Below are 15,521 nucleotides of genomic sequence, written 5' to 3' on the forward strand. Positions count from 1 at the left end.
GTAAGAGTCTGTATCTCTGTCACTCCGTTTCAGTCACTTTTCTGGGATACAGCCCAAGTTTTTTTAATTGCATCCACGTTTCCCTCACTTGCGTCCTTTCCTTGTGTCTTAGTCTCTCCCACCGGGGGGAAACCACACGAGGAAAAAAGAAATGAGGAAATCTGTTTTTAGAGAAGTGAGACATCCTTTCATTTGAAGCGTCACGTGAAGCGGCACGTGAAGCTGTCTATCTCACACATGTGCACTGTGCTGATACTAATAACAACACACAGTTATCAGCCAGAGCAGCATGTTTTCTCTCTGCAGCTGTTACCTGTTTAACAAACACCTGCACATGAAGAAGAAGCTGCATTCTGTATTTATACCGTGTACTCTGTACTGCTCAGAGGCACAAGAGTCATTTCTACTGGCAGAATGCCATTATATTATTTATTCATTATTTGCATCTGTATTATTGATATTCTGATTGTGAATTCATTATTGAGTAACGTAGTATTTGAAAATTGGAAATTATTTATTAAGCTGACACTCACACACACACATTATCAGCCTCACAGGTGAATATAAATTATGTAAAATGTGTTTCTTGCTGACAGACTCTCTGCTCCTCTCTGTCTTTAATTTTATATTTTTGAACAAATCATGAAAAGAAAAATATTTTTAATAAATGAAGAAAGTTGTTTGTGAGGTTCTTTGTTGTTCAGACCTACAATGAACACAGATTTTTAATAAGCCTAGATGGGGAATTAGAAAAATCAAACATAAAACTCTGGAGTGATACACTAAATTTATTATCTGTCTTCTTTCTTGTATGAAACTCCAGTAATGTATCAGGTCAGTCCGATAAGCTGCAGTATCCAATCAATAACTGATATCCCATAAGGGGGCCAGTAATAGAAAGCCAATGTTCCTTTGACAATGTTAATAATTTACTGGACTGCCTCATGTCTGCCTCAGGCGTATTCTTTTGGTTCCTACCCCTGTATCCCTGATACCCTGCTTGCACCAGCCGTGACATCACAAGTATTTGTAATATGGTAGACAGGATTTTACAAATTCTCCAGCAGCAGCTGTATGCATGCGACTGACCCTTTCTAGATGGCGTCACAGAAAAAGTTGATGCTGGTTCAACTTGTTGCCCGATGACCCGGCTGGCGGGATTGGTGCAGTGTGCTCAGTAAATCACTTAAACATGGCAGGCTGACATTACATTACATTCAGAGTCCAAACATATGCAAGCGAGCAGTCCAACGGCATAAGGGTAATCCAGTAAAGCAAAAGTAAGTGTCAAACGTAAATGTCCAAAATCCATGGGCAAAAAAAGGAACAAAAGTCACTGGCCGGTGAAGAATCCAAATCCAAAATCATAGACAGCGAGCTAACATGGACGACACACGACATGAACAAAGATGATCTGGCAAAGACTGAAAGGAAATGAGGACTATAAAAACAGACACACACACACACACACACACACACACACACACACACACACACACACACACACACACACAGGGGGCAGGGTGAACAGACAGGTGAAACACATGTGGCCAGACAGGAAACAAACAAGAAAAGGACAAAAGACAGAGACGATTACCACAATAAAACAGGAAATGGACAGAACTCAAATCAAACCCTCACACCTATATTGCTGGAGCCCCACTGCGCCGAGTGACTGACCTCATACAAAAGAATGAGAGGGCTGTCCTTTATTCCACATAGCGGCTCAAGTAATGTTAAGTTCTCTCATGCAAGTTACCACAATTTTCCAAGACACTCATAGTCACTGACATTGGAGAAATCCTTTTCTTAGTCATTTTCTTGTATATTACAGTATAAATAGGTTTGATTCTCATACTGTTGTCTTATAGTCCTGAGGAGTCAGATACCAGATGTTTTGCAGGGAGCAGGTAAATACAATTAACTGCAATCAACTACTTGGCAGGAGAGAAACCAGCAGTTCTTTGACCCACTAGGACCAGAGTTTAAAACAAATGTGTTAGATCATATAATTGTTTTATAACTCGGTTTAAAACAGCCCCGCTACCCTGTACACAGGATAAGCGGTTGACCATGGATAGATGGATGGTTTAAAACAGCATTAAATAATGTATGTGCACTGTAATATTCCTGGACTTTGGTATCTTTGAGATAAATACAGAATGAGTAGTATGAGAAAGACATAGGGACTATATTATCCCACAGATATTTGGCCATAATTGTATTGTAAGTTTTGCATAATTCATTGCACTACTCTTTGTCTGACATTTAAAGAAATTGGGATAAAACCTGAATTTTAAAACTGCACGAGGCCTATATATCACTGCCAGATGCAAAGACAACCAGTCACAGCGAGGTAACTTAACCTACAGCTTGTGACTTGGAAATTGGTTTTGTATTTTGCATTGTGTTGCCTTTTGCTACAGTATGTATTGAAACAAAATGTGTTTCTGAACAAGAGCTTTAAAACATGATTCCAAAAACAGTTTTCAGACAAATCCTATGCAGCAAAGCTCTGCAGTGTTTGACAGCGTTTACCTGAAGTTAGGAATTATAATGCTGCATTCCAGGTAACTGGGAACTTGGAAATATCCGCCATTCAACTAGAAAAACTATCCTGGAACGCCACTTGAAGTTGGATTTCCTACTTATGAACTCAGAGAAAAAATTTATACCCCGACCACAGGAGTAGCAGCTGAATGACATCACACAACAATGGCAGCTCCCATGGAAACACACATAAAACATAAACTAAGGCAACATAAAGTATATTTGCATGTATTTAAATTAAAATAATTCATGTTTCATATAGTAAAACCTGTTCTGCATGTAAATTGATGAAGAACTGTTTTACCAGTGTTATTAGGTAGCTGATTACAGTAAAGAATCTCTGAAAGTCATCTTCTCTACCCAAGTTATTCAGTAAAATGCTATAAGTGCCAAAAGATTTGAAAACATTGGGAAGTATAATCTACAAAATATTCTGTCTTTTGAGGATGACCACTTCAGTCACTTGTTTTCATTAAAATGGCCATAATTTTAATTAACACCAAGGACAGTGCTGAGGGTGCAACTGTGTGCACACTTGACAAAGAGTTTGTCACGGCCAGCCATGTATTTCGTTTCGGCATCATGCACCACCAGGCAACGCTTTGAGGATGATATTTCAACTCGGACATTTCCCAGTTCCGAGCAGTCTGGAAAACGACATAAGTACTATGGCTGATGGAGTTACAGTGTAGAGTGTAGAGTGTAGTGTCACAAAATGGTCATGTCAATGTGTTAAGGGGTGGTGACGGTACAGTGGATAAGACACATGCCTTTGGTGTGAGAGACCCTGGTTTGAATCCACTGTGAGACACCAATGTGTCCCTGAGCAAGACACTTAATTCCCTCGCTGCTCCAGAGGCGTGCGACCTCACACATATATAGCAGTTGTAAGTCGCTTTGGATAAAAGCGTCAGCTAAATTAATAAATCTAACTGATTTAGATTGCACAGAGACAGCGCGTCATTTTATGCGTGAATGTCAAACTTACCTACGTAACTTAACTGCTGTAACTAATCAGTGTCAGTGGCCAATGGTGGTCTAAAAGCAGTCAAGAAAATAGTTTTTCAAAAATTGTGCATCGCCACAACTAGCATGCAGTCATAAATGTGAACAAAAAATATTAAGCTGATGGGTGCAGTAGTATGCGACATTAGCTGTGAACAGACACACACAAGCACGCACACGACTAAACACATGCACAAACATCCAGATTTTAACTTGCCAGAGATAATGAAGTAAATTTCATTATAGGAATAGTGTTTGTGACATAATTTAAATTGTATTATGACATTTCTATGATATTTCATGTTTTTCTGAGTCATTTACTTACAATATTGATTACCCACATAGTTCGGCAAATATTTTTTGACAAATAGCTTAATTTGTGCTCAAAGTTGCAAAAATTGCTTGGTTGCTAAAATGGGGTTGTGACGTATGACTATAGTTCCATGGGTCATACGTCATTCTCCAAGCTTGCGCAGGCGCACCGTCATGCCTCGTTAAAAAACTCACACACCGTCATGCCTCATTAAGTCAGAGCATCAAACCGATAAACATCGTTGTGAGCTAGCTAACCAATTTGTCATGTCATTTACTTAGAACTTACAGTAGGTAGGTCTCTCTGTGTCTGATGGTCGGTTTGTCTTTCTAGTTTAGTTAGCTAAGTTAACTAAGTTGTAGTTAGCCAGATGTAGTTAGCCAGCATAGTTGTTGCAGAAAGTTAGCTAAGAGAGGGTCTTCATTTTATTTTGTGCTGTTCATTTTCATTATAGCATTTGTGCGTGCGGTGTTGGAGGCCAGATGACTTTCACCTGCCACCGTCTCATGAACAGTCTGCAACATGCATTTTACTGACAGCTGTTTTACCAATGCATCAGGGAAGGCAATCGTACCAGAAGTCTTTACATACAGTTCAACAGAGTAATAGAACCCCCCCCCGTGGTAAAGTAAGCGCACCATGAAACGTAGTGGAAGTTATCGTGTGCAGTCGACTGTATGATTGATAACAGCTGATACTCGCACATTAGTTTCTATCGTGGGTAAGTAATAGCTACACTTTACAGTTTAGTGATGTTAACACAGCATATCGTTAGTGAACACTTTTGGTTGTCATGGTAATTGATTACGTCCGACTATTAACCAAACCCCCATTCTCTGTTTGAGAAAGAACGTTAACCAAAAACGGCAGTTAAAACTGGCTGGAGGGGGCTTTAAGTTAACAGTCAAGCAGTAGAACAAAAGCAGTGACACAGGGATTAGATCCTTCACAGTGGGTAGCGGGCAAACTGCATCAGTGCACAGAGTCAGACATGGAGGGAAAGAGGAACAAGAAAACAAATCCTCCTGTTCTGTTACGGATGTTTGTGTGTGTGTGTGTGTGTGTGTGTGTAATCCACAGTATAAATGAAGGATTTCATTGCTTAAGGATAATTAAAGCTAAAGACATGAGAGACTAATTCCTATTCCGATTTACAGTATCACAGTTTATTGTTCAAGTGTGTAAGTGTTCTTTGTGGGGACAAATTTGAGATTGAATTTGAGCTGAATTCTATTTAGCTGCTTCAGTTTCCGGGTCCTGGTAATGTACATGCTGTTACTATTATTAACACCTGTGCTTTTGACAAAATATCTGCTGTGTAAAAGTACAGAAAATTTAAGAAAACTTAAGAAATATGTCTTTCAAACACAGTCTGTACTCACTTACACAGCCCTTGGAAGAGATCTAATCAGGCAGAATAATTGAAAGCACCTGTGGGAGGGAGCATGAATGTGTTTGAACTTTAAAGGTAAGGTAACTTCAGCCTTCAGTTCAATAAAATCACTCCACACCTGGTCGCAAAAAAAGCATGTATTGGCACAGGTTCAGTGTCAGTGAGAACTAAATATTGAACAGAATGATCCTAAATGCTAGAAAAAATTACTACTCTCCAAATACTGTGCGTCAGAGTTTATTAGCCGACCATGCACATCAACACCTTCAACATTTTGAAAAAAGCTGAGCTCTAAAGTGTGAGTTCACTTCAACAGGAAACTATTGGTTGAGTTAAGTTCTCTTGTGTGGGTTTTAGGGCTGTCCCCGACTAAGGATTTACATAGTTGAATCAGAATCGTCAAGTCCTGCCTATAGTCAACTGAGATATATATATATATCTAAACTGAGGCTTTTTGAAGACCATTTTCGCTCTCTCTCTCTCTTGCCTGCCATTCACCGGTCTTGTGCAGAGTCGCCGTGCTGCCGACAACTGCATGCACGTCGCGGTTCCTCACGGGTCTATTTCAAGCAGTCAGCTATTTAAAAACGATAAAATATTCTTTGTGATCAACGGTGATAATTTAACCCGAAAGTCCTGTGAGGTGCGTACAACTCTGCACAACACCAGTGAAGCTGGGGCTCGGTCTTTTCGGCAAGTGTTCCTCCACTGCCACTGCACACATGCCCGCTACACATGCACACTGACGACCCAGGGTTAGAGTTACAATTTTGGATTTATTTACGCACTTTAAAAACATTTCTTGAAAGTTTTTTTTTCTTTTTACATGTTTATTTATAGCATTAAATGTTGAAATGTGTATTTTAATAGGCTGTATATTACGTTATTGGGAGAAACCTGGTGGTTCTATGTAAAATCAGACGTTGAGCACTCCCATATTGCAAAAATGGCATGATCCTTGTTTCGCTGCGAAGCTTCGACTGTGAGATTGACAGTCGAATCAGGCTCCGCCCATCGAAGCATCGAATCTTTGACTATTCGGGATCAGCCCTAGTGGGTTTTAATGAAAGTGAAAAGGGGGACAAAGCCAACATCTTAAATCTTGCTGTTATGGTTAAGACTGTAAATAAAGAGATGACTGATTGTAATCTAATACACTTTTTGTTAAATTCTGTGAATATTTCTCTTACTGCTAGCTCTCTGTTTTGTGTGTGCTCTGGTTCCAGTTTTCCTACACAGCCCTGGCTCTGTAAATGAAAAAAAAAAAAAAAAAGCGGTGTGGACCTTGCCACACAACACTGTTCCAGCAAATCAGCAACAGGTGGAGTTAGTGCTGGTGCACAGGGGGAGGGAGGTAGTGGGAAAGAGAGTTCAGGTATGAAGAATTTGAACAGAGAAGGAAGTTAAATGGCAAGGGTGAAGTCATTTCAACGCTGGAGAAACCTCAATGATTTTATATGGGGGGAGTCTAAGGGGACATTGAAGGGAGGAGTGCATTTGTTTGGCAGTTGAGTTCAAATATCAACAATCCCTCTGCAGAATCATTTAGGTTACAGTTAGCTTTAGGGTTGGGCTGAGGCATAGCGATGGTCACAGGGATCCATTATGCCAATGATGGTCCAAGTACTTACAATGAAAATAAATAAAGTACATGGACAACCTGTGTCATGGAGAGCCAACAGTCTGCAGGTTTTCATTCCACTCAGAGACTCTATGCACTAATTAGCACTTTAAGTGATAGAGAACTCACCAGTAAATGACTTGCAGAGGCGATAGAATGAAAACCCGCAGGCTGTTGGCTGGCAATGACTCATTTGCCCATCCCTGAAATGCAGAAATAAACCACTTCTTTTTCTTGATGTGAGCAAATAATTTTCGAGCTCAATAAAAAAAAAAAAACATTAAAGACAGAAAAAATAATGGCACATAGGCTAAATGAACCTTTTGAACACGAGTGTTTCAACTCTGCATGCAACCACCAATGCTGCTGCAGCAACTCTAATCTGCAGGTGACACCATACTCCGGCAGCATAAATAAATATCTAACTAGAAGAATCCCAATTATTGCCCTGGTTACTGTGCAGCTTATTTGATTGTTTAAACACCGAGAGGCTTTATAATTCAAAATTTCTAAGACCTTGCTTGAAAATCAAACCTTGTTCAGGCGTCACAATGTGTGGGACCAGGAGTCAACTGGCGGAGTCTGCAGTCTCTCTCTCTCTCTCTCTCTCTCTCTCTCCAGCTCTCTTTCTCTACCTCTCTGTCCCTCCCTCCTTTTCTCTCAGCTCCAGTCAGTAAGGAGTCATTTATCGCTGTTTCTCTCTCGTCCCCTCCGCGTTCTTGTCTCCGGTTTGAAAACTTTCCCTAAAGAACACGGATCTCAACATCCTCCTAAATAAATTAACCAGTTGTAATCAATAACCGTTTTGTTTTGCCTGGAACTTAAAGAAGGAGTTAGTGCCATTTTGTCTCCTGTGTCGGTGCATGACGAATCTCGGTGCGCAACGAACCAAACTGTACCGCAGAACGTGCCCGGTGCGTCCGCACTTGTCCTTTGTGTCCGGAACAAACTGAGAGAAAATCCTGACGGAGGTGGACTGAACCTACATCTACACTGACAGTCCGTTTTCTTTTCTCCTCTAGTTTACGACTTTGCGTGCGTCTCAGCTCAGAAGATAAAACAGAAGCCCACATCTCATTCCTCAACAAGAAGGGACATGGACATACCAGCCAGCGCTGAAAGAATGAGATGTAGAATGGGGATGTAGATGAAAAAATCCATTCACATCACAAACTCTACAAAGGGCGCAGAAGGAACAATCGAGTGAGTGAACCTGCTTCTGTCTTAGAAAAAAATGTCACATTTACTCGAAAGATGAGAATATGTGGTGCGCCCTTGCATCTCTGACACGGACGGTCAGCGGATGGAGGTCATAGCTGTTCTTGGAGTTATAAGAAATTTTGGGGTGAAAGTTGGTGACAGTATAGCGAATGCAACAAATGCAGGATGCTGAACACATTTGGTTTAGATGAAACTTTGGGGAAATCGAGTTCTCGGACAGAAAAACGAGAATAAGACCGATACTGAGAGTAATAACAAGCAGCAGCCGCGGTGAGTTTTGCAGTTGTTCAACATCGACTGGCAGGTGGATGAGTGAAGAATTGTACAGAATGTGTCCAATTGCGGAAACTTGGCTGTGTCAGTCGATTTACAGGTGGATGAAGCAGCGGAGTTGCTGTGGAGATTGCAGAACTGCGTTTTACGCATCATCTATTCACCTCAAAAACGAAATGAAGTAATTTAGTCTACTAAAGTGTTAAAATGTATTTAACGTATTTCCTATGTTTTCTGGAACACCACAAAAGATAAAATCCCATCCAAGTGGTGGAAATAATAATAATAAAGAAAAAATAATCCACTATCAGAAAAAAATGTCGTTTTTGGTTTAAGAACTAATAACACGATTTTGAGGCTTAATACGCGACCAGATGACTTGTCAAGATGCTGTAGATTTTTCAGAGGGTGTGGAATTCTTTGAATGTGTGTTGCTGGATTTCATTCAGAGAGGGTGTGGCTGTTCGCCTGTCCGTCCCTGCTCTGCTGAGGGTTTTCTGCGCCTCCCAAGATCGGGGGGGAATCAGCAGCAAATGCCTGCACCAAACTGGGAATTAAATCATGTGGCTGTGTCTGTGTGAGTGTGTGCGCGCGCGTGTTCATTCAATGAACGTCCCGCTAATCCACCTGTCTCTAGGGAGGATTAGAGCGCTTGGGACATTTTGGGACCTGTTTTTTCCTTTCTCCTCCACCTTTCAACAACATAATCTGCGAGACAAATGTTGATTCCTTCAGTTACACCCCAGAGATGGAGCCACAAGTGCAACATTTGGTGGAGGTGTTTATCCAAAGTGCATGGCTGTGCCTTGAGTGCAAATATTTTTAGCAGCCAATGCTGGTTGGCCCCACTGATGGGATGTCAAACTCTGACATATGTCAGTTTGGAGGCATTGTGGCAGAACAATTAGTGTGTTACCAGCTCATCAGGAAATACATGAAAAAAAATCAGAAGCTGTACATTAACATGACTCCGGGCAGATTTTAACTACCTTAAAATTTCAACTCCTCTGTATTGTGATTGTTATTGAGTAAACTCACCCTAAAGCCTCATTTGAATGCATGATAAAACTTAGGTTTTTCATTTATCTTAGCTGGATGTTCTCACTCCTTCTCTTTTTTAGCTCCCAGCACAATTCAGTCTGTCTCTCCCCATCTTCCTCTCTTGGTTTCAGTTCAAATGAAATTTCCAATCAACATGCTTTATTGGCATGAAAATGGAAAAGAAATATCAGAGAAGAATCAAGATGGAAATAGACACAGTTTTTGCCTCTGTCGCTCTTTTCCTCTCTGCATTGCCACCTTTCCTCATATCTTGCTTCACGTTGTTGGTTTAACATGGCTCTCACACTGCTGAGGTGTGAGGGTTTGAATTCATCATCAAAGGGTTACTCTTCCCAATTCCAGGTTCACATTTTGTTCAGGAGCATGCTCTGATGCTCAGTGATTCTCAACATGAAAGTGACTATTTCTTTTTTCTGTTTTTAGTGGGAAGGCCCTGCTTAGCACATTATTTCATTCATCACACATTTTCTATCACGATTAAGCTTACAACCATTCAGTGTTGGAATCATTGACAAGCATGGATATATGAACAGGTTTAACAACAATTTCTCTTTTCTAATCTCTGTCTTTATCTCTTTCTGTCTCTTTATTCTCACCTTTCATGCTCATGTTGCCAGAACGGTCATGTGGAAAGACAAATGCCCACCAAATGGACAGCGGTTAAAAACTGCAGGTTGATTTTATAATGGCTGGTTGTTTTTTAAGCAAAAGGAAAGGTCTATGGCCTGAGGCACAGGGGATGTTAAATGAGACTTTAAACACGCCAACCACAGACTAACAGACAGGCAGTCACGGAGACACGGATGGTCAGACGCATGCTTCTCTGTCTCACACACACGTACTCCAGTGTGCCTTAGGATGCCCCTTTCAAAATGCCACATCTCTCCATCCCACTCCTCATTTGATTTACGGAATTAATCACAGTTGATCAGCAGGTTTGACATATCGCCCCTAACTGTTTTTCTTTTTTAATGAAACAAACAACCTATTTGAAAAGACTCACTCTAAATGGCTGCAAAGGAAAGGACAGTAACTGTAGAGGATGAGATCAGCGTGCTGGAATCCAGGGGGAAAATAGCTTTCCAGGGGGAGCCCAGTAACGCAGGGAATGAAATGAAATGTGATTTCGTGGTGGGCTCGCGGGAGTCTGTGAGTGCATGTGTACATCACTACAAGCGTGCATACATTGAGCACACCAAAGTGTGCATAGTTTGTGTGTTTGCAAGCACTAATCATTTTGTGTTTTGTTGCACTTTTGTATAGTTAGTTACAGCGACTGAGACGGTGGAGAAGCTGTGTTCCTGAGTATCAGTGAAACGACAATAAATCTAAATTGAACGTTACGAAGCAAACAGCAGTGGATCTGTGCTAGTAAACAAATTGCTCCACATTTGCTTTCTTGCAGGCTGAAGTCAATACTTTGACATAATACCAGTGTTACACAGGATAGTAATGTGGGTCGCGTTAGCTGGTGAAGTCATGTGGAAAGCCATACAGCTTTGCACCAGATAACATTAGCAACTGATCAGCGTTAGCTGGCGAGCTAACGTGACTCTCTCTGTGACTCACAGTGTTTTTAACTGACACCATCTGAATCTCGTTTGATCTGACAGGCTTCAGCACATTTATTGTTGTTTTTTATCCTTACGGGGAGTTTGTCTTGGAGTCTGTGTTGTGCTGGGAGCTGGTTGTTTTGTGTTGTGTTGTTAGTGGACTGAATTTCGTTAGCTGCAGTGTTGTTGCTGTAGTCAGAGAGAGGCATGGGCTATATGCTGACCTGGTGCCTTCACATTAAAAGCAGAATAGTGGCTGTTCCAAGCAACAGGGAAAACAGGCATATGTGTCATTTCTAAGTGAGGCTACAGCCCATTGACAATAACGCAGTAAAACATTTTTTTATTAATAAGTATTTTCTTTGAAAAACTACATATAGCCCCTTTAAAGGGGTGTTGGAGGCTTAAAACTGTAATTAAGACTTCACTGTGGGTTTACTTGGTGACTGGTTGTAGGCCTAACAGCAACAGCAACAATACTAATGTTACAAGTCACAAGATTCTGGGAGCAGCAAAACAAACTATTGGAAATTTTAATAAAGAAGTTAGCAGTTATCAGCCCTTTTATATCGTTCTATGAGCAATTGTGATCTGATTATACAGCTCATGGCATGAAAGAAGTTGTTTACCTCGCTGAGAAGTTGGAGGTGTACAGCCTGTCGCCTGCAGCTCTTCCTCTAACAGCCTGCTGTGGATGCTTCTTCTTGTTCCATTACTCTCTGCAATAATTTAAAATCGTCCTCTGTCAAAAAATGCAGATAATTATTGTTAGCGGTCAGGGATAATCTCACTGACAAACACATTGTATTTCCTCACTGCTTCACAGTAAGTGTTTCGCCAGTTAAATGCTTGTAATATAAAGCTGCAGCACTAGGAAATGTTCGGTTTCTATTAGCAATAACTTGAACTTATAATATAAGAATATACGTAATGCAATTTCTATCAAGTGACCATAGGCACAGTCACCATTCTTATCTCTTTAAGCGATAGATAGTGACTTAACAGACATCTGTTTAAATGAAAATCTTCAATATTATTTCTTTACATTTTTATTAGGTTGGAGGTTACAATTAAAATATACTTTGGAGCTTGTGTCCGAGCCAAAACCTGCACACCTTTCCGACACTGGAACAGAATGGGCTTTTTGTACGTTTTGGAAATCTCTTCACACAGTGCTTGGCCAAGTGCGCAGAGGTGTCAAAGTGGAAAAGGCTTGACCTTCTCTCTCAAGCTCTCTTTATTCATTCCTTATAGAACTACATCTGTGACTTGTTGTGTGTACAACTGAGTTGCAACACCATGAATGCCTTTGATGCTTTATCCACATTTGTACAACACACCATGCCTCAGCCCTCTTTGTAATGGCAGGCTTTTGGCTACACCTTCGATTTGGTCATTTGGGACAGTTGTAAACACTTGAGACGTGTTTCGGCAACACTTTGTACCAACTACTTTGTTTTAAGCGTACTCTAGGCTTCAGACTTGTTGATCAACACTCTCTTTAAAGCTATTTCATTGGTATCAGTTATTTACTTTACAATATTGGGAATAGAGGTATTCGTAGGGGCACTCGGTTCTGAGAAATCTAAACCTGACCCAGGACCAGGTTCAAATTATATTCTAATCAGATGGGTATAGTCTCATTTTACTGCCATGGGTTTGAGCCTGTGTGTCAATACCTGAGTGGCTCTGAATGCATCCAAGCTTACTATCAGTTATTTCAGGAAGTCAGTATCTTATGTAAAACATGATTGCTATTAAATGACAATTATACTTCAGGATTTGATTGACTGGTTATAAGATGATTATCTTCTATCCCAGCCTAGTTGGCTTTACAATGTTTCACTGTTAGTGCGGGAGGTTCAATCATTTCTATAAATTACTTTTGAAGCATATAAACATTTTCTAGTACTTTATGATATCGCTGCTTGTTTTTCAATTTGACCACATTAGTGCATCATTCTGCTGCAAGTGCTGGTGTTCCCTCTCTCTTAGGGTCTTTTTGGGTCGACAACACGTGGGACTGGACCTTGGGTCCCCTTCGGATCGGCTCTGACTGTGCTCTTAAATTATTTATCCATGTTGGTTTCGGGTTGGTTTTCACAGGTCCTATTCTTATCATGTCCAACATTTAGAACGTGTAAAAACCTCTAGAAATTAGTAACAAAACTAGATTGGTTGGATGTTTTATTAGAGCATCATCATGAAGAACAGGAGCGTGTGTCCTTTATGCATTGAATGAGTACTGTTAGTTGCTCAGGATGGAAAGGTTTTAAAGCACAAATATCATAGCTGTCTTATTTTCTTGACCTCAGTTTATTTAGACATCATGTGGATCACCTGCTTATTCTTTTTTTTATCCCTGTCAGAAATCTCTCCATGTCTGTCTTAATAAATCTTGCTAACCTGAATCTTGATTGCATGAAAGCACTCTTGCATTGTTCCTGTATGAATCAGATTCATTCACCTTTATCTTTCCTCCACATGTATCCCTCAAGTCACGTGCCCCCTTTAGTGAGAAGCACAAGCCTTCGTGCGTGTGTGTTCAGCTACGATGGCAGTGCCTGATTCAGTCATTCAGCAGAAGAGGATTTCATTTGGCTGAATTGCCTCAGTCCCTCCTGGCTGAGATCCACAAGATTAAAATGACAATCAGTCATGTGAAACAACAACGACCGCCTCCACCGCCACCCCCTCTCTGTAGACCTGTGTAAGGGGGACTTGCTGATCATAAATTTAACCTCCAGTAGTGGGTTGGAGGTAGAAAAAACTCATCAACTGCGATTCAATCCCTCTAGCTGCTGCGTCGCTTTTTCCATCCAAATGGTAAACAGAGAAAAATATATAGGCTTCTGATTACATCTTTCTCTTAATGATTGGGGTATGGTTCTGTGTGTAAATCAGTATTTCCCAGCTATGACTGCCTCAAAAAGGCTGTATGGAATTCTAAATACCCCCCAAAGAGTCCCTCAGCACATATCAAAGTAACTTTAAGTCTCCCTCTGGCATTTAAAAGTGGTTTTGTCAGAGAAAACTCCAGCGCTCTTAAAACGTCTGTCTACCTGTTCTTTGTGTGTTCTCTTCTGTTATTTAAAAGAAAAGGATCTTCATTTTCAAAGTATCTTGCTTTTGTGAGTCAGCAGACACAGTTCATTGCCTGCAGTAAAACAAGGTGGAACTGCTGTGAAAGCAGTCTTTAAGATAGTTTGGTTTCCTAATGGGATAACCTCTTGAAAAATTAGACTTTTACTGAATGTTGACTTTTAATTAAATTCAAGAGTTAAGCTGTCCAGTTGCTCTTAACTGTGGAAAAAAGTATCATTTTATGAGATGCAGTCATTTGTGGTCTTTAAATATTGATCAGTGAACATTAGGCAATAGTGTTTTTGTTATATTCTTTTAGGAAATGGAAACCGCCTGTAGTGCTTTTATAATGAAACCTATTACTTGTCAAGTGAAGAAGGGCTGTCTGAAGAAAAAGCAGGAGTGCTAGAATTGCTTCCTGCTGTATGAAGCTATTAAACTTTAGGTTGAAGGTAGGTTTATAGGATCCAGATAGGGATTTAGGACTGGTATGGGCTTTGTCTGGTTTAATGTGTCCAGGCTGATTAAGGATGACTGGAATAAATGGATGGAAAATGAAATTATGGAAGGATGGTATAATAATTAAGGATCTATAGAACTGAAGGTCTAATATAGGGATGTTATAATATTACAAAGAGTGCAGTCTAGACCTCTTTATGAAAAGTGCATTGATATAACTTTTGGGCTATATAAATAAAATTTAATTTAATGTTAATTAATGTTGTATTTGTGATTATTTTTGTGATGTGAGTCTCTAGGATTACTGAGATTAAATTATCACACACTACTTCAGAGAACTGACAACCATCTGATGTGACTGCAAATACATTGACAACCATTTGTATATTCAAACCTTAAATAAAGTCTCAGCCATCCTAGATGGCTAGATGGCTAGTAACTAAATTAGATGGCCAAATGAAGAGAAAACAAATTCTTACATTCTTTTAGAGATCGGATAAAGTATTGTGATTATTCCCTGGGCTTCTGGAGGGATTTCCTGAAGAATGCATTAATGCATTCATCCTCCATACTCTGACTGTATCATTGATTTGCTGTTTGTTCAGCCAACCTGGCACATTTCTGCCCTGCAAGTGGTTTTCCTTTTTCTGTGATCCTTCCCAATGCCGTTTTTCTTAGTAATATATTTTTTTTCTGTGCCTACTTGACGGCATCCTTGTTTGTTTTCCTCTTGGCAATAGAGTAAAAATGAAGCAAGCATGCATCACAGTCTGATTAAAGGGACTAAATTTGTTGCTCCTCTACTTGCCTTGTTTGTTTTACGTCAAACTTCTCTTTTATCCCAAGTCACACTCATTAGTATTATCAGACTTGTTCAAAAGTTTTCCTCAGCACAGTGCGCTTAAATGATTCTGAATAGCTGCGTTGGAACATTCATAAAACTCTACAAATAAAAGGCTCTTTTAATTCTGTGGAGACCTTCGGCTA

At 40.2% G+C, this 15,521-nt stretch overlaps 1 protein-coding gene across 2 annotated transcripts in view; it reads left to right on the forward strand.

Annotated features, from left to right (window-relative positions):
• Positions 1–7,560: 7,560 nt before the first annotated feature.
• Positions 7,561–15,521, forward strand: part of htr2cl1 (5-hydroxytryptamine (serotonin) receptor 2C, G protein-coupled-like 1) — a 167,973-nt gene continuing 160,012 nt past the window's right edge. For both annotated transcript variants that reach the window (XM_038732536.1, XM_038732537.1), the window contains exon 1: positions 7,561–8,085. The gene's annotated coding sequence lies outside the window, so the exon portion shown is untranslated. The remainder of the gene's footprint in view (positions 8,086–15,521) is intronic.

This window comes from Micropterus salmoides, unplaced genomic scaffold (assembly GCF_014851395.1).
Source record: "Micropterus salmoides isolate LMB-PRFRI ecotype aquatic unplaced genomic scaffold, ASM1485139v1 Ms_hic_scaffold_2, whole genome shotgun sequence".
In the NCBI taxonomy this organism is placed as follows: domain Eukaryota; kingdom Metazoa; phylum Chordata; class Actinopteri; order Centrarchiformes; family Centrarchidae; genus Micropterus; species Micropterus salmoides.